Source organism: Pogonomyrmex barbatus, unplaced genomic scaffold (assembly GCF_055798465.1).
Source record: "Pogonomyrmex barbatus isolate J1 unplaced genomic scaffold, ASM5579846v1 scaffold11, whole genome shotgun sequence".
Classification (NCBI taxonomy): domain Eukaryota; kingdom Metazoa; phylum Arthropoda; class Insecta; order Hymenoptera; family Formicidae; genus Pogonomyrmex; species Pogonomyrmex barbatus.
Window position 1 is genome coordinate 2,592,957 of NW_028297107.1, and position 25,618 is coordinate 2,618,574.

Consider the following 25,618-nt stretch of genomic DNA (forward strand, 5'->3'; position numbering starts at 1 on the left):
GGCCGATATTTCACTAGAAAACAAGAGAATTTCATCGTATAGGAAGAGTAAAAGTTGAGAGAATTGAAAATTTTTTAACCAATTATATTATTTTTGTCGGAATACTAGCCAATTTACATTTTTCAGGTTAAATCGCTCGGTTACTCGCATAATTTAATAACGCAATTTTTCACAGAGATTAATTAGACATGACAATAGCAGAGCCAATAAATATTTTGCGTAAGTTAAATCAATAAAGCAGTTACACGTTTGGTAAATGTATTTCCTCCAAATTGATTAATCGTGACAGGTAGTTCGATAGATATATTTTCAGCCCGTCGAGCATTTTCGCGGCGATTGGCTGCGCGAGAGCGAATACTTTACTTAAGCTAATTAAATTCTCATAGCAGCCGCGTCAATAATAATCCAATTACCGCTTCTATTTCCTTTATTAAAATCGAAAATCCAATACTACAGTTGCATTTTCAACTTCGCGTTTATTAAGCCGGATTTATACAATTCGCACTTAATAATCATCGGAATTATCCAAAGCGAATAGGAAAAAAAAAAAAAACGTTTGTTTTAGCACGTTGTTAGAATCGTCGAACTTTCCTTACTCAAATACGCGATCGAGTGGATGACGCGATTCATAAATAGAGCTTTCGGCTTTTCAGAGTGATTTCAGAGACGGTCAAGATTGAACCGCGTAAATTCGCCTTTACGTTTCCCCGATATTTTGGCAGGACACTCGAGCGGGGGATACTCGCACGCATACGGGATTAAATCCCGGCGAGACACTCGCATCGCGGCGCGCGTTTCATCGATACGCGAGCATTTGCGAAATAAACGGCCGAAAACGGACGGCCGCCGACAAATCACCCGGACAAATTTATGCCCGACGACAGGGGCGGATGAAAACCGTTCGGCGGACGTGGGGGCTTTAGGCGACGGATAGTCGACCCTCCTGGATCACTCCGAATATGAAACGCGATCGAGGGGGAGGGGTGGGAGGGGGAGGGGAGGAGGGAGGAGGGAACACGTGCGAGAGAGAGAGAGAGAGAGAGAGAGGAAAAAAACAAGATGCGGGTTTGACGGCATCGGCGAATGAGCCACCGATCGATGAAAGTTTAATTGCTTGGCATCGGAACGCGGATATTGCTTACAAACTCCCGCGCTGCCGCGCGCGTAAATTTCTAATTTTCCCCGGCGATCGATCGATCGAGCTTCTTGCGCGGCGGAAAAAGGACGAGCTATTAGCTCCGGCGGAGCGCCGCCGGGATTAATTTCCCTTTGAGAAAAAACGGTCTCGAGCTTATTTTGCGCGAATTAAATTTCTAAAAATCAAAACCGGCTTTGTCGCGGCAAGTGTCGCAGGAAACAAATCACCTTAGGTTTTCTCTTTCGCAATCGAAGAGCTCTCCGCTTCTCCGAAACTGCGATAACAAGCGTATCGGAAAACGATCGTGTGAGATTGACAACCATTAATTTCGTCTTTCGCGAGACGCGATATATATTCGAAACTCTCCGAAACGTTTCACGGACTGAGCTGTCCTATTTCGAGGTACGAATCATAAATGAACATGTCATTTCAAAACATATAAAAGATTTATATTACAAAGTTTCGTATAAATGTTACGCGTGTATACATTAAAAGAAAGCGCGTTCGTTTGCAATTTAATAATAGGAAATAGGATTCAGTCCGAGTAATTTTCACTCGAACCGTCTTTAAAACCTGGACGTATATGTTTTCTTGGCTGAGCAAATATTTTGCCGTAATTATTTTTCTGGCCTGGCATGGCCTATTACACGTCACTGCATTAAGCAGTTAATCAAAGTTTCATAATGAGAATAAATTCGCTCGGAATCAGAAATATTACAAAAGCAAGATAATTAAGATAACAGAACTCATTTGCATACTAAATTCAGCTCATCCCGGCGAGATATAATTCGCTGGGCGGAATGATTGTGATTTAAATATTCCCATCTACGTGAGGGCCGTTATTCGAGCTTGTCCGTGAAAAATAATCGCGGCTGCCCCATCGGAGCTCCTGGAAGTTGTCTAACTACGCCACGTTCCCCAAAGACGCCCCTGGCTATACCGATCCTGTTATATCCTGGGACGGTCGGCGAAAAAGACATCTCCGACAAGAGCGAGATTCGTTTTCCGGTGGTTCCGGTTTCCGGAATTCTATGAAAATCCGAAAATTTCGACGCACACAACCCCGCTATTTAATCTAAAATTCAATCGACGAGATATTACAGCAATAACTCGGTTCGTTTTGCTAAATTTCGTTAAATACTCGACTGCCAGCTGAACACAGTTTAAAATATAACATGACGAAAATTCGAAATTTTAGTGACGTTCGATTTCACAGCTTTTCCATTTGCTTTTATAACGTATATACGTAGCGAGCGTGCGCCCTTACTAGGCAAACATGTGATTGAACTACCCACCTACATTCGAATATCACAGACAAAGTTTTTGTATTTTATTGGATTGCACCGCTCGCCGTGTGCACGCATACGAGTAAACGCTAAAAATATTTACAGCCAATTGCATTTGCAGTTCTAACATACGCGTGCGTTTAAAACAAACTATGCTAATTATTGTGAGTGACATTTCCGCTGACTTCCGCCTCATTAATATTCAGTGAACCGATCGGAGATCTGCAGCGGACGCATTTTGACATGTAAAAATTAACATTAACATTATTTACCGGTGATGTTATTCAATCATGATTAAAATTTGCATTTTGCAAATCGCGGTTGTGAGCACACTCGCGACGTTGGCTGACATTAGCACGTAGTAATAGCCGATTAACGTTTGATGCGCGAATAAATTCGTCGAGAATGCGTCGTTAATGGTAGTAATATATTCACCGTAATTAACTCTCGAGAATCCCCTTAGCTTTAGCAAACAGAATAAAATATTCAAAGCCCCTACCCCGCACACATGACGTTTTTTTAATATCAAATAAATTCTATTCCGTACGAAAAGTCCATTATCTCCGAGCATTTTCCGCTTCGCGGATCTAATGCTCATTTCGCATATGTGCATAATGATGAATTTCCTATCCGATTTTTTATCTAAATAAAATAGAATTTCCCCACCCAATGACAGCCGGCCGTTGAAGTGGCTTGAACAAGCGTTTGCACGTCGAGCCATTATAAACCGTAGCGGGGAAAAAATGCATTTTTTAGCGAATTAATCGGAAAAGTACACGCCGAGATTTCGCGCGCTGTCGGAATCAGAGCGAGCGCTTTCCGACGAATTAATCGGAAAAACACACGACGAGATTTCGCTCGCGCTGTCGGGATCAGAAAACGCGCGCACACACGCGGCTTTCGCGAGAATCGTTTACCGGAAGCCACGTTTCCGCCATCAGTCATGCACACGGCTCTATTATTTTGTGATCGACATTTTGCCGGTCGGGGGAAAAAAGGACTGAATTCTAGCGCGAGAGGCCACTCGGCAATGTTTTCATTCCAGTTGGGAATTCGGCCGAAAGCCCGAATTTTCGTCGGACGCGTATTTAACGTTAAACGCGGACTTCCCGATTCCCGATTCTATCCGCGCACCCGTCGAATCGATAGAGAAAATTGTCCATTTAACGCATAATATATTTTGCGGGAGAGGGGAGAGAAGGGGAGGAAACGATTCAAACGAGGACAGGTAAAAGGACATGTTATAAGAACGATTAGGGATGGGACTACATGGAAATACCTCCAGTCGTCGATATGTCGTCGAGTTTACATGCATGCTGGGGGATCGGGGAATATTATGGATGGGGCAAATAATCGGCTTTGCGGCACCTGGGAAACTCCCTTAACTCTCGGAAGAGATACGTATCGATAGGTTGCCTGGAGCCCTGCTGCTCGTGTCACAGGATAATATTGAACTTTGCTCTAGGTACAGAAATATCTTCATTCCAGTACATATCTAAAGGGTACATATAGATATATACGTTTCGTAAATTAATCCGTCGAATCAATATCACGCGATCGAAAGAGTCTAAGGGAAAAAAAAATAAATAAATAATAAAAAGATAAGAGATTCAGGGAGCTCAGGGAGGAAATTATATGGGCGCTTGCGCGCGGGCGGGTTAAGTCGGAATTTCATCGAAAATAATCCGAAACATAAAGACAAATTCCAGCTACGGACTGAAACTAGCGTCAGAGCGCGCGTGCGGGTCATCCCTCGCGAGGATAACAAAGATTCTTCTGTATCAAGAAAGTGGCTAACCTGCCCTGGAGCGAGAGGAATCCTTTTTCGGGACGCGTGACCGGGATGGGAAAGATTTCGTCTCGTTGCAAGAGCCAGGGATCCGCGCGCCCGAATTCCAGGAGTGTCACACAGCGAGTTCCTCCCCAACGAACAGTTCCACCAGTTGTTCGGCATTGTTCCACTCCCGAAACTAGAAACGACCGCAACGAGGCTGCGACTCCCGAAACTCCCGGGAGGACAATCCGTTGTACCCCCGTGGAATTTCCCGGCGCCGCGGAGCGGCCGATTGATAATCGTTGCCGCCGACGATACGATCGTTATCGATACTCGTTGGAGTTATCGCCGATACTGACCTGATCGTAAAGATCCTTTCGTAGAGCGCATTTATATTTATGACGTCGTTACCATGTCGGTTTAAAATCGACCCTGCATCTGTTACACAATGAAATACGCCACGATAACCAATGCGAGCCCCCGCCGTTGCGCGTGACCTGCCGAATTTAATGGACTTTCATCGAGATTTATTTATTGCGGAGAAAAAAAACGCAACTCCACACAAAGAAAATGCCGTAGTAACTTTACAAAAAACGTTTTTGTTATACCGAAATATAATGGCACTACTGACGTAAAACTAGTGGCAAACATTCTTATTCAAAAATATTTTGCATCCCTTTGTATCTCGTGGAAGAATTACTTTGATTAATCAAATATTCTAATACACAGTAGTTTAATACAGTCAATTTTAATAAAGTTGAAAGGAAATTTCATATAGAGATACGCCGAATGCGTTTGCTTTTATCATACATTACATTTTATAGATGCACAAGGGGCACACATTTCGTTATATTTGTAGTAAAAATTATTACAATATTAATACAATAATTTTTCGAAATATATGAAAAAAAAAAAAATCACAGCGCTGGTCATAACATTGTTATACATATATAACATGAAAATCGGAAAATTGCTTTAATTAAATAGCTGTTACTTTGTAATAAATGAAATAAAATTAATTAAATATTATATCGTAGTATAGAGAAAATAACTTTTGTTAGCACATAACGCGCGTACACACAAAAGATTACGTATACATGAACTAAAAGTAAATATAAAGTTAATAATAATTAATTTTATTCGTTACAAAAAAACAATATAGCATTTTTCCATACACTTCCCTTTTTCAAATATAAGTATAAATATATAGCTAACACTATTAGCTGGTGTTTGTGCGTGATAAATAGGAAAAGATTGACATCAAAATGGCAACTAATTAAATAAAGCGCTTTGCATCGCGCTCAGAATTGCGAGAGGCTTAAGAAGCTCCGCACGAGCAATGATTCGGTCGACCTCTAATTGGTTGGTCAAAATAGTTACGGTTGTTATTAAACTAAGTTCGGATCGAGCGACGGTATGTAACGTAGCCAGGTATATTCAACGATACAGTTGGGATTCCGGTCAATCGGCGGGAATAAATTGTTGAAATGCATTTTGCACGATGAAACGCGGTGTGAACCCTGGGGATTAAACGAGGCGAATCGAGCCGAACCAAGCTGGGTTAACATCGAAAATCACAAAATCGGACGTTAATTCGCCAAAGAAAAACTTTGTTTGTCACACACGAGAAAGCTGCGCGAATTTCCTTTAAATCTGAGCTTGATAATTCTAATAAATCATATAACCGTTCAGTTATTACGACGAAATTAAAAATGGATCGATACGCCCATATTTTGGAGAAATAAAGAACTTTAATGCAATTGATACGTTTCTTTCAATCTCACGCTGCCCGTGTTATAATGCATGATCGCTGAAATTACGTTTTATACTTCTGTACTTATTGGCTACATGTAATCTCGATTAACAGAAACCGAGGAAATCGCACTCGAACAATCGTTGCAGCACGCTGCTGCAACATGGCTCTACCGAAACAATAGGACTATTTCAGACCGTTACTCAGTTATCCGCGATTTCGCTAAATCTCTGCTAAATAGAATCCCAGAATGCAACGTGCACGGAAACGTCTCCGATATTCCTGAATGCTCGCTCGATCGTATTTGCCAAGATTCCGCGACATGTATAGGATGCTGCAGAATCCAACAATACCGGGACATAAGAAACTACATGCCTGAGAATCCAAGGATCTCGAAGTGTAGAAGTTGACGATCTAAGAATTTCAGATTCGCTCATAATATAAACATTACCGATGTTCTTTCCCGACGATGAAATAATCCTCCCCTCTGAAAAGTTGCTCCCGATATTCTCACGTATTCTCCTTACAGATTCAACGGATCCGATAAGCGAGAGGCTAACCGACTTTCCGCGCCAATTTCGTTAACGTTGAAAATAGGCCGAGCTCTGAATTTTCCTATCTACATCCGTTTAATCGATTATCCTGGAAACCGCCACTCTCGAGATGCTTCGCGTGAGATAATTTGTTTTACATCTGGGTCATCAACCCTCGGAGAATCCGCGATGAGAATCGACTGCTGTGGCCCGCTTTCTTTGGCGATTATTCCTTAACTTTCAAAGTGAACGGAAACAAAAATGAAAGAACTCGATCTCTTTTGGCCATCTTCCAACTGTTAGATATAAATACGATAAACTTTTACGGATTAAATTCCCTCTTTTTTCGGAAAATCTAACGTCTTCCTTAGAATCCATAAAAAGCAGAAATCTCAAGAGAGAAGAGAAAAAGAGACTTTAATGCGAAATAAAAACAAGATTTTAATTTATACATGGAAAGAGTAGTTCTGCTGGCAAATCTAAAAATTTGATCGGATACAAATCTGAAAATAATTTTGCTGGACCTCCAAAATTATGTTCAAATTACTAGAAGATCAAACATTTTTTGCAATATTATTATAATGTTTAAACATCCTACATAACAATTTTGATGATCCAACAAAATTGTTTTCAGATGATCAAATTTTTAGCTTTTCCAACAAAATTGTTCTCTCCATATACGAATAAACGAAATACGCTCTTTCTTCATAACAAGATTCACGTATCTAATATTATGTAATCTAATATTATTTTTTTTCTAAATTTCTTGCCATCGAGAGTTGCGAAATCTTCAAAACTCCTAAAGTGCGAGCTTTGAAAAAAAAAAAAAAAAACATTTTTATAAACTCCGGACCGAAGTTTAACGGAGAACGTCGTCATTCGCGGCTAATAGGGCTTCCAGCACGAGTTCCTATGAATCGATACGTGCCCGGAAGTGGCACGCTCTGTTTATCGCGGGATGTTTGTACGTTATCGGCGGCGAATTTGGCGGAGTATCTGTTTCACGTCTGTTAAATGGAGTCCTCGGTCGCGATGTGCTCCGAGACGTCTCAATGCGCTCGATCACGACTCTCGTGCACTCCGCTCCAAACTCTACACACAGGATATGCGGGATTTACAGCAACTTCGACGGAGTATCTTCTCCGGAAATCGCCGCGGCGCGCCGCGAACGCTGTTGCCGGAGAGCATCAGCGACCCGTCAGCCCGCGAATCCCGCCTATTATTCGCCCCTAAATTTCGCGCCCCCTAGCTAGACCCCTCCCGGGGTCTCGAGCCCTCGGTGTTTTTCTATACGAATTTTAGCGCGGGGCGAAATATTCGCCTCTTTGCAATTCTAGAACGTCAAATTTAGAACCAGGCTGCTTTGAATATTTCAGATATCTCGGATTCGCGAGTCTTGAATTGTAGAATCTCGAAATCTCTCTGGATTTCCTCTGGAGCAAGGGTGGCTTAGAACAGAGTCTTTTCCGTAGCTCGGTATATATGGGGAGGGGAGAGGAGGAGGAGGAGGAGGACAATGACACTGGGTCAAACTAGTCCGCCGATTGAGGCGACTAATATTCAAAAGCCGCGAGATATATGTACTTTAGGGGGGAGGGGGGGGGCGGCATTAATCTTCACCGGTAACTTTACGGAGGCTGCGCGATCGCGCGCTATTATCGTGCCTTAGTCTCGGAACACTCGGTACGTAAGCAATAGCGTCGCCTATATCGGTGGCAACGTATTTTACACGGGTCGCCGAACCTCACGAATTATTGAGGCCGGTTTCCCAGTCAATAAGGACACGCCGGACGTTATCGCAGGATTACCAGGATGTGAATAGGAGCGCGATATATGCCCGCGACACACACACGCGCGCGCGCGCGCGCCTGCATACATAAAATCGGGAAAGAGTCATCCCCTTTTTTTCCCCCCTTGTCACTTAACGACGTCCGGCTGAATGCTGGAAATATTCACCATTACCGTGTTTAATTACTATCCGATATATAAATATTTGAGGATTAACGGAGCGCCATTGTGTGGATAGCTATTATCTCCCACCACGAAAATTGATCAATATTTATAAGCGGAATAGTCTGACAATTTTGCAGGAAATCCTTATAAATTCGTAATAATAATAAAAATAATAATAATAATAGAAATTAAATTATACTATATTATTCTCGCGGATAGAAATTACTTTTCCCTCCCGTCGGATTTATTTCTTTGAAGAAAATTCTCTGCGAGACTCTCCGCGAGTTCGTATTTATGCGGAAACATTTAATATTAGTAACACTTGTCTACGTGAAAGCTACGTTTTTTCGCAATTTCCGCGTAATGCATCCTTGATTACATCGCGAAGGGAAAAGATTTCTCCTTGCCGGGGGGGGGGAGGGGGGGGGGACAACTTCCGCCTTCGTGTCTACGTTATTGTCGACATCGTACTCTCTCGACCATCGTAGCGTAGGCGGTACGCGCGAGAATTGCCGGCGATTGAAATACATCGGAATAATCGAATATTAATCATCGCGCCGCGCGCGCATTAAGCGGAACGCGCGATTTTAATCACGTCCGTCGGGAAAATATTAAAATGTGCAAATACGTCCGCTCTTTCCCTTTCCCTCTCATTACGAATGCGTCGTTTTATCGGCGAAATTTCAGCGCGAATGTGGAATATATCGAGCGCGCGGAAATGTAGATAACAGGCCCCCCCGAGACGTTATAATCCCATAATCCCGCGATACAGGAGTTCCGCTGGTGTTCCCGGGTTACTTAACGCACTCGATATCAGTCGTTCGATTTTTTTTTTCTCTCTCCTTTTTTTCCCTCCTCCCGCTCCGTTTCCGCCAGATTCCGCGGGTCTCCAAACTCTTGACGCTTTCGAGAGCCGGGACAGGGAGAGCGAACGCGGAAAAGCGAGGGTGTTTGCGCACTCGCACCGACCACTCCCACTGCGGCGCAAATTATTTCGCGACTAATTACCTAGGCGCACCTGCAAATTACTACTACAACTGCGACAAACGCGCGCGCGTATATATTCGCGTATATATGCGGGAGCGCATATATCCGGCGGCGGGGAAAAATGGTAGGCACGACGCGAGGTTCACGTATCACCGGTGCACGTGCACTCGTGGCCCATACTTATGCGGGCTGTTTTGCAATTTAGAGGAGCATCGAGTGCACGGTGATTTTCATATCGTCGCCGGTAATTCGCGGAGAGGCCGCGAGGAGACGCCCGCTCAAAGAAATACTTCTAGCAGAGATATGGGGGATGGAATATTTTAAGGGCGGAATCCGCACGAAGTGTGCATATGCAAATGATTTTTCAGCTTCACAGGGGCGGCCCGTCGCCCGCAGTTGTCTCTTGGGGGATTTTTCTCAAAGCTGAAAGCACGAGAACCCGCGCGGATCCCGATGACACAGTGTCTCGCTCGGGATGAAAATGTCTTGCAATTAAGCGCGAATTCCTCGAGAGCTCGACGTCTGTCTCTCGAAAGAAAGAACGAAACCATCCTTCGCACGAAACTGTCCTGTTGCTGCTTGCAATTATAAACGGATTCTTGTCGCGAGACTTTTTTTATCGTGAAAGAAATAAAAAAGAAATATAATATTTTCCGTAATATCCACTTCGATGGGCGTTATATCCGTTATATCCGTTAGTTATGGCTTTCCAGCTTTCTTTTTACTGCTTTTCAAAGGGCACAACATACTTTATCATGAAATCACGCTCGATATATTACCTCCGAGCTTCATTTTCTCGCATGTCTCTCGCGAGAACGTGCTTTTTGTTATTTCCCCTTATCGCTGCGCAAGGTAATCCCCCGTCGCCATCTTTCCACCTCAAACGATCCTCCTTACGGAGTAAAGCGACGGTTACTTTCATTCCGGTGGTGTTAAGTAAAGTGGACTATACGTTCCGATCGTCTTTAAGGAGTTCGCAAGAAAATTTCACCGATTACTTTCGCGAATCGCGAGTCTCTCTCTCTCTCTCTCTTTTTTTAGAGAAACGCAAATTAATGGCGTTATAAAAAAAAAAAGCAAGAGCGCGTTCTATATCGCGGAGAATCCGCTCGAAAGCCTCGGGAATTTCGAGATTCAAAAGCCCAAAAGCTAGGAATTCAAAAAGGATTTTCTCGCCAAACAACTTCAACGAGATTGATGTCCTTCCGACACACGATCGCCAGGACGTTATTAATGCACGCAATAAGCGATGTCAGAGAAAAATATGGAACCCGCGCAACGTATCGCTGATTTTACCAGGCACATACATTTTTCGCGAATTTCCATTTCCCCGTAGCCACAGCGATCGATACACCTCGAACTCGGTCGTACGGAATTATTTACCCAGTCACGTGTCCGGAATAATTTATTACCGAAGGCAGTTCACATCAGTGGTCAATCGACGTAATCTGAATCTCAAAATCAAAACTCGGGGTGACATATATGAGCCCTCAATCGAGAACGATGTGTCCGCTTCTTTAGGAAAACAGAATTAGAGATGTTTAAAAATATTGCTGTTCTCAAGAGAGAAAATAAACTTAAGGAAATATTGATATGAGGAATTAGTCAAAATGTTTCCAAACAGAAATTCCCGATATGTTTACCCATATCTCGGTACGCACAGGCCTGCACTTAGCCTGATCTCCGTAATAGAATAAGTTTATTTTTCGGTGACAAAGTCGATGACGAACGCTAACTTCGCTCGACGACTAATTAAACCTCGTCTTTACAATTTAAACACCGCGCTTTCCAGGAATAATCTAAGCCGAAGCGTCAATCTATTTTTAAGGCACAGTGCCAGAGACACCTGTCCATATTTCTTAATTAACATCGATAATCCCTTCTCCTAGTCTCAAAGCGCCTTATGAAGGATTTTTCCTGGAAGATCTCGAGAGATCTCGGAAAGTATTTAAAGTTTCGTCGTCGTAAAGTGTCGCCGGTCGTAAAAAAGGACCATCGGATTTGAACCAGCCGTTTTACGAGGCGACTTTTATCTTTCGATTATTCCTCGACGAGCATTCGATTACACATCTTTCCGCTGAGATTCGTGTAGAACTAACTCAAGTCGAAAATGTCTAAATTTAACAGAGAGAATGATCGATGTCGTTCATCCGACATCTGGTAATACGTATCAATTATTCGAGTTCTTGTCCCGATCATTATCCCGAGGGACACGAACCGACTATGCGGCATCAAGAAAGTCACTGTATTTTATTAAGCGATATTGGAAGCAAAGTATTCGAAGTATTATGAAATTATCAAGTCCTATTCAAGAGTAGTTATGTGCCGAACACCGATCATTATGCGAACTATCCCGAGATTCGCGCTTGTAATTGTACGCCTGATAACGGCTATTTTGTGTCTCCTGAGGGAAGATACTCGAAGCACTCGTAATATCGGACGGATTATTGGATTACGTACTCGTAAACCCGTAAAGGACGCGTCGCGTTCCCCAAAGGATTTCACTGTTGGAAATAATTCGCTCCCTTCGAGAAATTATTTCACCATCAATTTCACCAACTCGATGCATCTTTTAATTTCTCCCGACAGATAACCGATTGCATAAGCAACCATAAATGTATATTTATCGAGTCGAGATGTTGGAAGTTTCTAATTTCTTCGAAAAGCTTCACCGTCTGACGGTGAGCGAAAAAGCTCGCATCACAGGGAAGAGCAAATCGTTCTTTCGTTCTAGCTATAGAGCATTATGTATTCGCTTAAGTTCACAGAAAAGTAAACAATAGGCTAAATTCATGCGGACTTCCATCTCGATTGGAATCGCTCAACGTCGGAAAATTGGATGTCGCCAAACTTTTCACGGAACGCTGCTCCAAAAACGTGAAATTACGACTGCGACAGTTTTCGCAACGAAAAATCAAATAAGCGTCGATTCAAAATTCGCGTGTCGTGATTAATTGGATGGCCGTGCTGCAGTGAACTGAGAGACAAAAATACTATTTTCCCTTGCAATTCGAGCACCGAATGAAGTTAGCCAGTTACCTACTGCACCACAATAAAATGCAGCGTTTTCGCAGATATTTTATTTTTTATAAGAATTATTCGGTAGCTTTTTTTCTACCTCAAGTACAATTGACTGCTTTGTTTCAAAATATTTGCACGGTTTTCAGGTCATTGTTATCACATCGATCGACTGCTTGTTTCAATTTGTACCAGCACTATAAAGTACGTAAAAACCACGATTCGATATAGGTAACTGAATATTCCTTGCTGAGGGACGATGAATTCTATAAATGACAGACCAAAGAAGAATGGCGCGCGCGTAAACGGACGAATACTTAATGCCTACCAATGCTTCCTTTGGAAGGAGGCAAAGGACGGAAGCGATTTCCATTGGACAAAAGGGTAGCAAATATTATGTCGCGCGCGGGTCACCGGATCGCTTTATGCTCTCTTTGATGGAAGACACGAAAAGAAGTTTGCTCTCAAAGCCTCTCTTGTAAACATTGTTACCTTGCGAGCGAGTGAAAATCGCGCGAGCGACCAAACGGGCGGATGAGTGTGCACACGGGGAGAAACAATGGCGGTGGATCTCGGTGGACCAACAGCAAAGACGCTAAAGACACACTTGGCCGGAAAAAAATTTCAATTTTCCGGCTGAATATTCCAGCCGCGATGGCAGACAGTAGCTACAAGATTGTGGAATAAAAGTTTTCTTGCGAGCATTTATTTCCATAATATTACTATATCATCTTCCCGTAATTTCATTAATATTAAATTTCAACGCTGAAATATGGGAATAGAACAATTCTCTCTTTATACAAAAGATAAAGATAATAAAAAAAAAAATCTATTCATGAAAGTCGTGCTTTGATAATTGCTTTATATACGACGATAAAAGGTGATTAGGGAAAATAATCCGATAATAATGTTTCCAATCACTTTTCGGCTTAATAGATGCAAGACTCTTTTTCGTTCTTTCTTTCCTTCCCTCCCCCCGCCCTCAATCTCTCTCTTTCTAAGATAGTAAAATTTTAAAATTTGCCACTCGTTCTCAAAAGTATGTAAATGTATGAGAACCTAGATCTTGGTTTTATATCCACCTCGTAGTCAGACTCTTATTTTATCGCCTTCGCTCCGATTCCTTCTACAGTTTTTCTCTTTTTTGAGAGGATCCGGGATTTCCGTTCCGGATCGATCAAAACGCTTTAAGGAAAGGGGTAACCCGATACTCGTCATTACCACCGTTCTAGGATTTCACGAAGCGTACTGAATCGAGACGGAAGAAAGCGATGGACGTATCGAGTATCGCAAGTCTCACTAGAGAAAAGAAATGGGGAAAGGGATGTGCGAAGGGGGTGGCACGAGTGAGTAGGGGGCACCCTGCCAGTTTATCTTTCGGATTCTCGTAAAGGAGTTTAAGTCCACATTTATAGCTGCCCCGGTTATCGTCCCACTGAGAGGAAAGTATATCACTTGATTTATGTGCCCGGATGCACCGCGACAACCCGACTGCGAACTTGATGTGCCAAAGTGCATCGATAATGGCAGCCTGTAATGGTGGAAAGATCGCAGGATGCATTATCCGTCGACGTAAGTCACGAGGCTCGGAGTGACGTCGCGTAGATCGATTTGACTTGGTTTGCAACAATTCCGCCATATTATGTATATTGTTACAATTGCATAATATGTGAAACTGTGCATAATGTAAATATACAATCGTACTGTACGATCGCGCGATTAAACGATCACTTGCATTTTGCAAATTTGATATACGATATATGCACGCACGTCATTTTAATTGTAACACTATTGTAACACTTAATTATCGAAATGTTATGCCAAAATGAAACACGATAATATAAAATTATAATCGCACGATATCCCATATTATAGCTTCTCTGGTTTGAAAAATTATTACACATTAATCGGATTACGTTAATCGAATTATTATTATTATATGCGCACAATCGTTCCTTCTTTCTTTCTTCCTTCCTGATAACTCTTAGGTGGACACCGATAAGAGTAACGTCACGGAGTAACATCTCCTAAATTGAATATCGGACCCGCAATCGCACGCGAGACGCTATCTTTGGCCGAAATATTTGTAGCCGAGGACGAAGGAGGTAACCCCCTCGTATCCTAATCCTTTGAGACAGCTACAGCGTGGTCTCGAGGGGAGATAAACGAGATCCTATCGACGTGAAATAGCGGAACGCTCCGGCGGCGACCTTCCGAGAGGAATCGCACTGTTACGATATCCGTTGTTACAGGAAACGTGCGTTTAGTGGCGGTAACAATAGCGGTTGTAACCCGCGCGAAATGTTTGCACGATAAACAGTGAGCTAAAAATATGTCTTCCTTTACGCTTTACGTGACGCTATTACGCAGAGTATCGTCTCGGAATACCTGTCCTCCCCCTCTGACCCTCGAGATTTAATTTAAGAGGAACGTACATGAGAACTGAACGCGAAGCGAACAATAACGAAAGCCGATTTTTTTTCTTCGCGTTCTTTTTGTCATCAAGTTTATTTATTTCCAAAATAATCAATATCCGGTGGATTAATCCATGGAAAGAAGGAACTGTTCCTTTCTCCTTGCAGCCGCTTTCCCAATGCAGCCGCCAATTAATACTGACGAACCGTAATTGATAGCAGTCTGCGCAGTAATGAATGAGCTTCGTTAAAAATGGTGGCATTGTACCGGAAATTCGTGACTAATTAAAGGCCACCTTTATGCGCGTGTAATTATTTCCGACTCGACACAATGATACGAAAACAATTGAGAAAGTAAGTGTCGAGAAATAAAAATTATAACGAAAATGCGCGAATGTTAACAAAAATTTATAACCAGATCATGGAGACTGTGATATAATAATAATGATCATCGTTAATCACCATTTCACAGGAAAAAAAATTAGTCATAATCAAGATTATATATTCTCTTATATATAAGCAGCAATATTTTAATCTTCATGTGTAATATTTTTAATCTTGAGTTGAGCAAAAGTAATACTTGCATTAATACAAATTCAACCAAATCAAAATTTTTAAGATTATAATACATATTCTTGCTTGTTTATGAAAATCAAGAATTTTTCTTGATTTAAAAAACTATTCTCATATATAATTTGTTATATTTTATAATTGTGATCATTATATTATTTTAATTTTATAAATAATTAAAATATTTAATCACTTAATTTTTATTGTAAATTATTATATTTCACATTATATTATATTTCATATTATATTATATTTCATAATAATGTTAATAATCGTTTATATCGTGTATAACTTTTTTCCGTGTATATGTTACTTTTTTTTCGGTTACGTTTCCGTACTTTTAAATATTATCTTTTTTTCCCTGTCGAGCTCGCAAAACATCCGGTGCGTATTCCTAAGTATTAATAGCGTAACGTAAACAAATGACGAGTAAAAGGGAAAATATTGTCCATGGCCTTAGCATACGCTTCACAATGCGTCAAATTGCGTGTGCCTTTGAACTGCTCGTCACGCATGTTGCGCCGCGTTCCGATTGTTCGATACAGGAAGCAGACCGCATTTCCGTCACCTGCCTCGAACTTTCCGGCCAATTCCCGACCTCTTTCACTCGCTGGTCGGATAGAAATCATTCGGAGGGCAGAATTATTATACACGTGATCGAAATAAGGAGAGAGAGAGAGAGAGAAAACACACCTTTTAATAACATACGTATATTCGATATACAGTCGATTCGTTCTCAAGTATTTTAAATTAAAAAAAAATCAAGTAATTAAAAAAGATTACTTTAATGTTATTAATATTAATATTACAGAATAGAATGTTAATTAACAAAAAGGATTGCCTGCGTCGACCGTGCAACATTTATATGTAATGATGAAATCAGCGGCGATTATGCGTGTTATAATGGAACGAGAGTTTACTCAACGTGATGTAAAATTTGCGTGAAAATGGAATACGGTCGCGACTTTGAACGTTGCCGTATCATCGACGAGATTCCGGCCGTATGAAGGAAAATCTTGGCAATGCGTGTAACAATGCAATTTATATGCGTCCTGCGGAATTTACATGTGAAAGAAGCGCGGCGTAACAACGGATATTTACGTCGCGCCGCATTTTTCGCGGTTTCTACACAGGGTGTCCCCGGAAAATATCCCCGCGAATATCGTGTCGTCATGGATGGCCGACAAACAGGATTTTCCCGGATCTGCCCGTTTCGAGATCTCCCGATGTCTTTCTCGGCGAACTTCGCGCATATCCAACCTTAAAATGGAATAGTTGCTCGAAAAGCTGCACAACTTTCGTTATCTTCGTTTAGAATTTCGAAACCGAGAAAGTTTCGAAACGAGTTGAAAGGCAAAGAGCCGATAAACGAGATATGTTAACTCACTCTATAATGCATTATGATGTAACCGTATCGACTGATATTAATACTATCTCTTCGAATAAGCGGCGAAATTTAATACCAGCCTAGTTCAACGAACAGTTGATTAGTTATCGTTTTAGAATTAATGGTTACTGTTTATGCTAATTATTACCACACCGCCAGTATTAATTATTACTGTCCGGATACATTTTCTCTACGGTTTAATCTCGGCTGGGTCAGAAAGGATTTCCATATCATCCCATTATTGTACCTCCCATTTCATATTCCTATCTCGTGTGCACAATAGTTAATTCTACAGCTATTTCTAAATTTCTTTCTAAAATCAATGTTTGTTTTTTCTCCCTTCATTCCTTATCATCAACCTTTTTTTACCTAACAAGCTTGAACGAAAGAAAAAAAAAGAAACTGTTATATCTGACAGCTTTTTGCCGAGAAGGTTGGAATGTACTAAGAAATCGATAAATCCTGTTTACCCAGCCAGCTGCGCGTGTCAAAATCCGTCGGAAATTCAAGTGGAAAAAGTCGACACCCCGCAGTCGAGTCGCCGGCCCGAAAAACCAGACCACCACTTGGTCGATAACCCGCGCTCGCAGTCGGTCTGCCTCGGGTTACTAAGGGTTACAAACCCTCGGTTTTCACCCCTGTGCCAAAACAATTACATAAGTAACACGCCGGATCGAACGTGCTAATATTAAAAACAGCCGAACAAAAAAGGACAATTCTATTACGCTAAAAGGGTATGAAAGATAAAATCGAAAGAAATGCGTATATTTTTATCGATCACCGCGCGAATCCAACAATAAGTAATCCATAATAAAATGATATTCCATTTATTCTCCGCGCATTCATTCTCGGATTTTATATTCACTTCCTGAACATTGAATATCACCGAATCTGTTTTTCGATGTGTTACATAGCCAATATTAAAATTCGATATTAAATTTTGATATTACATTTCAATATCTATTGTTAAAAGTTCGAGCATTACAATTGCGAAAACGTAACGATATTAAAAATACGGTACATTAAAAATGCCGATATCACATAGAAATGAAGTTTCAGCATATGTAACTTTCATGCCCGACGATTGTCGCGCTAGAGAGATTCGTGTTGATGATTTATGTAAAATTATTTCAAAAAAGTTATACTACACTCTATATATCTATATATATATATATATATATATATATATATATATATATATATATATATAGAGTGGAAGTTTGCTGAGAGCCGCTGGGCACTTTTCGGGGGCCACCGAGTTGCGAGATTCCACGACATGCGTCACGTTTCACGCGAAAGTGGAAAGTTTTCCATGTGACTATGAATCGCAGAAGTTTCAGCAATGGATTACTCGCCGATAGTGCCATCTGCATGTGAATGACAAAGGTGGATTAAGTTCCGTTATATATCACACTCGTTTCACACTCCGACCCACATCCGCGCGATTTCGATCCTCTTAAATTCCAGGAGACCCTCGCGATCATTCATATTCCGGCTTCCTCGAATACAAACGTAGGGATCCTAGGCTTTCGTGAAAATTTAAGGCTTCGCGAATCATCGGCGCGCAAACAGCAGCAGCAGCAGCAGCAGCAAGTTCCGCGGATCCTAGGTTCCGCAGATTCCTTCCACGAATCCCGCGTTCCACGGAGAACCTTTACAGTCTTTGCCCGCCACGTATATTAGATTCCCCGAATCGTAGCTTCCCGCGGAGAATCTAACGTCCACAGCTACTACCCTTCTACAAATCGCAATTTCTACAAATCGCAAGTTACGCGCGCGCGCGAATCTGAGCGGTAAAACCTATTCATAACTCTCCCCACCCTCACGTAGCTTTTATCTTCCGTAGTTCCAACATCACGCTCTTAAATTTCGCGAATCCCTGGATATCGCAGCTTCCGCGTATCCTGGCGAGCGCATATTCGACTTTTCACGGAGATGCCATTACGAATGGAATATTCGACGATGAAAAAAAAAAAAAAAAAGAAGAAAAAAAAGCACATTCGATCACAGAGGTTGAAAAAAGTGGGCACTAGTCCGGATTGTAACCCCATTTCTCGCGTTCTCTGTCCCCCTCCTTCTCCTCTAATTACCTCGATCGGCGTCGCGGCGGAGCCATTAATTTCGTTTAATCGACTGCTCTTCTTCTCGTTGCCAACGGGAGAGCTACCATCGCTCGATCTCCCAGCGAACGATTTCCAGAGGGAAGAAACTCTAAACGAAGGCGACAAAGGGGGTGAGAAGGGAGGATGAGGAGGAGGAGGAAGGCGCGGAGAGGGCGCGCGACGACCTGGATGCGAAATGGTATCGCGTGACGCTCGGCTCGGCGAAGGAGGTGATGAATTCGATGAGACCAGGGTAAGCGGCACGGAGGGGCTCGAGTCTCGCAATCTCGCGCGGAAACGCGAACGCTGATGAAAAAGCTGGCGACGCGAGGCGCTTATGCCGATTAATAAGCGTGATACAACAGAAATTGCGATGTCGCGGGTGGTTGCAATGCACGCCGGGTGATTATGTTACGTGACGTGACAAGCAAGAAGCGACGAACTGCCAGCAGTGAATACGAAGGGGTGAATTCTGACGGCGGTGCGCCGCGCCGAGTAACGGCGACGCGATCGATTAAAATAGCGATGATTGATTGTTCGCGAGTATTAAATCCCGACGATTTTAATGCCGAGGTGGCGCGACGCGGTTAAGACGAATCGCACCGACAGATTAACGCTTACCGATTTCAGACGGTTAATGGGGGATAAAGGATTTCGAGTGGACGATTACAACGGAGAACAATTCCCGTTACCCGAGGACGGAAACTGCCACCTCATCACCCTCCCGGCATTACCATTAGTTTCGACAAAACGGACTAACTACAAATTCGGCCTATTCGATTCATTACGGATGTAACAGAGACCACAGAGTCGCCGCATAATGGTACTCGCACCACTTTACACAAGAGACGGAGAGAGAGAGAGAGAGAGAGAGAGAGAGAGAGAGAGAGAGGAGAGAGAGAGAGAGAGAGATGAAGTCGAGCATGTCCAAATGGATACAGCAAATTCTAGGCTGAATTATTACGCTACCATGATTCCCCGCCGGATCCGTACGGTTTTAACGATCCTATCGCAATTAAATTTACGAGACTCTTTAGATTCGCTCGTGAACTAGCATTTTAATTCGCGCCGCTCTTTTTTTCCCCGGCTGCAAAGCTGCAATTAAATCCATGCCAGTCTTCCGATTCGAGATATATTAAATTCATACATTCTAAATACATGATTAAATTCATACCTCTCTCACCTCACTCCCGCGCCGCGCGGCTCGCAGCACTTTCCATTTTAATTTCCACTCACAAACTCGTTATTAGATTTGCGTTATCTTTTTAAATTTCTTAACCGACTTCACAAAACTCTCTAACTCCGCGGCCAAACTCTCAATTAAGTTTACATCCCTCTCTTTAAATTCCCAAGTCAAATAGCAGCTTGTTAAATAGATTTATAGTACTTTTTCAATTTCACGCAAAGATACAAGTACATAATATATATATATATATATATATATATATATATTATGTAAAAAAGTATATATATATATATATATATACTTTTTACACTATATTTATAATTTACATTACTCAATGGAAGTGTGCTCTAATCTCGAATCTAATCGCGAAGAAACTCAATCGCGACGTCTTTCGCACGAACAACAATTTCACAAATATCCTTCGTATATTCCACAGGACATTTTCTCTTCCGAAGATTTAACTCACACGCGAAAGGTTGGTCTACTTACCCCTCACTAGTCGTCACGAGATGCCGTTCGCCATGACGTGGATATCCTCAAAGAGGATGCAGCATCTTCCAGTATCCCTCGGGATTCCTCGCACCAGACAGGAGACACAAGATCTACATTCTTCCACGCACTGCCGGCTTTCGATCACTCCAAGTTTTTTGTGGAGAACACACGCGAAAACAACCACCCTCTCAGTCCCATCCGGATGCACCTTTCCCCGAGGTCACAGAAAAGAGAAGAACGGAGTCACGTTGATTGAAAGGATCTTTTGATTCCGATCGATGAAACGCGAGAACGTGAGTGAAACGGAAAGTGACGGAGTGACGAAGACGAAGAAAAGGAAGGATCGGAAAAAACGGATTGCGCGCGGACAACAGAAATCCCAAGCTCAACGTTCGCGTAGCGACTGGCGCCTGATACCTCCACCCTTCCGACAACACCCCAACCACCCTCTCGCGAGCCAGATGGGAAGGGGTCAGCGAAACACGAGGAGCGACGAAGAGAACCGAGCGAGAGGATTCTCACCACGAGTGGCGCTAGCGGCGGGTGTAGTGGCGAGAGTGGGGATTGGCTGGCTGGATCGTATGGTGGATCGTACGGTTCGGAACCAACTTCACACGGGTGGACGGGGAGCCCCCTCGATCGGTGGCTCTCGAGCCGCCCTTTCCCATCGCCGCCTTTTTCCCCCCGCCTCCTCGCCGTTCCCGCAACAAGGGGATTTCCCGCGGCTCCCCGAGGGGTGGACGCGGGGCGCACGCGCGCGGTCCTAGATTTCGTCTCGCCTCCTGATTTTTCGTAATAAAAACGTTTGTCTTGCCGAGTAGTGCAGCTCGCATATCGCCGACGCGGCGTGCACCGCGCGCTGTACGCGCGGCGCGTGTCTCTCCCCCTCTTCCCGCCTCGCCCCCTTGCGCCAGTTACTTCTGCGTACACACAGAGAGAGGAACGGACGGACGGAGAGATGGAGCGTGGATCCGGAACGTGTGTGGATTCGCGCGCGCGACGAGAAAATCGAGAGAGCACGAGAATCGATGGCGGGGTGACAAGTCGCGCAAAGCGTCAAGCAAGGGAAAGTTGTTCGAGTGTTAAGGGGTGTGGCTAATTCTTAAGTACGCGCGCCAGGAGTGGAATTTCCTCCCGCTCGCTGTGCGAGAGGGATGCCCCGACGTTTGTCTTCCGTCACCACGTGGTGGTGAGGGGAAAGTCGAGTTGATTTAGAGGCTCGGGCGACGGTACCATTATGTTCGCTAAGAGCGTCGCGATTTCGAGGTTTTTATTGTTTTTTTTTTTTTGTAATAGCAACAAAGTACAGAGAGAGCGAGAAAAACTCTAAGAGGAAAGCTCTCGAGAAAGGGCTGTCAGTTCAACGCACTCCGAACTACGTGGTGGATGATTTAGGGACAAAAATAATTTTTTTAGTGTCTCGCGCGGCGCTGCGACAATTATAACGACAATTATAAGAGGACCGCCAGTTTCAGATCGGATAACACGGTGACATTGGACGCTGCCTTCTGCTTTCTCTCAGCGAGGTTCTGACTAGATTATATAATTTAAGCTGTAATTTATCCGACGTAGATATCCGTTGGAACATCTAGAGTTTGCGGTCCAAACTACTTCGCGAAACCCACTTTAACACGCTGCACTCGCGATGCAACGTTCCGCACATAATGATAAGCGTCAAAATTACCACCGCAGCCGCAACGCGACCGCGTAAGAAATAGTTAAGGGTAATTTATAGCTTAACATAGTAATTGGCTAAATTATTAAAACTCACGAATGCACACGCAAAATATATACGCAAAAAGTATGACCAAATTTGCCGTCCGTCATAATAATTATATATTTTTGTATATGTAAGCAAGAAGAAATAATATTTCGCCGAGACCAAGTAAATTTCTATGCAAATAGAAATTTATCTTATTACTAAAACTTATTTTCAGAGTAAAATTAAAAATGCATGAAACTTCCCTAATCTTCCACGGGAAGGACTTCTCTCAAAAATGTTTGCGGAATAAATAACAAACACATTTCTGTCTTACGCACGTATATACGTCTCTGAATATTCTGATCGTTCTTCGACGGAGGGAATATGCTCTCGAAGGACGAGGTAGGCAGCTGGAAAGTTAAATAGAAGCCGGTAATAACGAATCCAGGACGTGCTTCAATTGCAGGCGTATACTATTTTCATATTTATCCCTTCCGCCGTAACGATACGGCGAAGCTAAGGAGCTCGTCTTTGTCGTCAATTAGCAGGACTTGAAACGCAAGAAAAGATGAATTGCACAGTTTCTTAACGATACCGAAAGAAGACGGTCATTACGGTCGTGCATAATGGCATATTGATAAGGATTGTTCTTTAAGGATTGTTCTTTAAGGATTCGCGATTGTGAGAGGCGACTCTAATAAGACTCTCCCAAGCCTCGACAACAATTAAAGGATTAAAACATTTTTCTGCGAGTGCCTCCTCGTTAGGCGATTTCGCTTTTTGTTAAAGGCGGAATAAGGATCCGTGATAAGTTTAGCTGAGCCAAGAAAAAAGTATTCCCAACATGAAACTTTAGGAAAGCGAGAAGAAATCCTAAATTCTTTCATCCCTTTTTTACTGGAAAAACACGCGAACAAATTGTGAATATATACAGTCAGCGTGAAATCTATTTGAATTTGAATGGAAATTAAAAATAATTATGCGATTTAAAGCCAATGCGGAAAACACGCTCGATTTATAAATTACAGTATATAACGCGGTTTAATAAAACTCGTAGTCTCTGTTTTTCCAGGTTAACCAGGCCGCATGACCTGAACAATTGTTTTTTTTTTTTTTTTCAACTCGCCAACAAACCATTAAGCGGACCTTGTTTCCAATTTATTTTTAAGCATTTTTCCAACCGGTGATTATTATTCGAATTGAAAGTTAGTTCGCATAACTATGTTTGCCATTTTAAAAAGTTATTTTTATACTTTCGCTCTTATATGAAGAAATTTACCACTTTATCAACAAAAATCAGTTTAAAATTCCTTAATCACGAAACAAATGTTTTCGTTTATTTATAAAGTTACTGACTTTAACACATACTATATTGTTTATTAAAAGTTTATTAAAAGAATTACAAGGAACATAAATTATTTCGGTTCATAAAATGTGTAAAAAGCTAGAAAATAATGATCTACCAAAAAGAATGTTTCGTATTACTTTCAATTATATACACACACGCATCTTTGTAACATAAATTTTCGCAATTTAGCGAAACAAAAGTATTCTAAGAACTGTATGCAAATATTCTGCATTGTTATTTAGTTTTATGATTATTTATATTACATATACAAACACAGAATATATTATAATAAATTGCTTAAATATATCTTGAATTAATTATGAGTTATGTAAACATTTTTTTATGGTTGTATTAATAAGAATATTTTTTTATAGGATAATTCTATTATAACTCATTTATTATGTAACAATTAAATTAAAATTAAAAAAATTGTTTAAATATATTACATATTTCTTCTTAAATGTTATTAAAAAAATGTTTCCATTTGGATTATTATAATCTCGATTACACATCAACTTTCGAGCAACTGCAATAACAAACAGAACAAACAGAATAACTTATGTATGTACATCTGTACATCATGTATTAAACACTTTTAATTAAAATATTTTAATTTAAAACTATTTTTGCAAATTCTATAATCGCTAATTTTAAATAAGATAGACTAAAATTACAATATAATTATAATTCACATCGCAATATTAAAATTTCTGAATATATAATTAATTCGTTAAACTCACGTTACTTAATTTAATGTGAATTCAAGTAATCAAAAAATAAAATATATTTCTAATAAATATACGATAACATATTATTTGCAATTCATAAACTGTAAATTTGATAAAAATATGATAATAATAATTAATGCCTTTAATAAATAAATGAACGTTATAACAAGTCTAGAGTCAAAATTCATGAAAATCATGATTGTCGTAATCATCGCAAAATCAAGTTCGTGTACTTCGTCTTTTTGCCGTTTTTGCATATGCAGATAATTATGTGCGTAACAATAACGCACCGCCTTTAAAACTCGCGTCGCGTTGTTACAGAAAATCAGGCTATCAGCAGTCCGGAAAAAAAACCACAAAAAGAAAGAAAATGAGTAGAAAGGCGAAGAAAAAGCATTTTGTACAAATGCATTAACCTCTTCAAATGCGCAGGAACAGCAGAAACTATGTCTTTTTATATCATCTGAGGATTCTTTTTAACGGCGAGAATCTTAATGCAAACATACAAAATTCCATTATTGCCCGCTGAAACACATATATCTATAGGATGTAGGGGATGATCCTTTTTTATGCACACAAATATACTCGTACAAATGTAAAAGAGACAAAGAACTTTTATGAAACACATAAATATCAACGAAATGAAAAGACAGAAGAGGAAAGTAATAATAAGAATTTCTGACTTTTATTTATATTTTCTTTTCTTATATAGCAAGTGCTTTGGAGAATGTGTGTGTGTCAAAGAATTTGAAAGATAATAATGGAAACGAGACGAAGAGATATAAGATGAGCAAGCATGTAATCAAAAGTCTGGAACAAAAAAAAATCCAAAAAAGTACCAAGCGCTATCTAAGAAATCGAGCATTACATTTGAAAAATTTATTAACGATGGCACTTCTGGAATCTCTTTTTAAAAACGGACGCAATCGAATTAATATCGCATCCCTTTGAGGTCGGAAATGGCGGAGGCAAAGAATATTGAATTAAAAATGTAAACAACAGAGGGGGGGGGCTTGATGCAAGTTCTCAAACAGAATTGTGTCCACCCTGTATGCACAAGGGTGGCGGTAAAAGCGGTATATAAAGTCGACTTTCGTTCCGGCTCCGTAAACCGCGAGTATATCCCCAGGACTTTTCCTTTATAATCGCGTTGGCTTTACCCGCCGAGAGGACCTCCGCGCGCCACAGAAAAGTCCACAAGCTACTTCCCGATTTACGCGAAACACGGGGAACAATTTCCGTAGAAA

General features: G+C 41.4%; 1 protein-coding gene across 4 annotated transcripts in view; it reads right to left on the bottom strand.

Annotated features, from left to right (window-relative positions):
• The window catches only part of LOC105426076 (uncharacterized), a 122,922-nt gene that overhangs the window by 88,764 nt on the left and 8,540 nt on the right, over positions 1-25,618 (bottom strand). The window contains exon 3 of one of the 4 annotated variants that reach the window (XM_089071018.1): positions 20,591-20,801. The exons of 2 other annotated variants lie outside the window; for them this stretch is intronic. The gene's annotated coding sequence lies outside the window, so the exon portion shown is untranslated. Of the gene's footprint in view, positions 1-20,590; positions 24,862-25,618 lie in introns of those variants that run through there. One more of the 4 variants, XM_089071019.1, reaches the window with a different exon arrangement.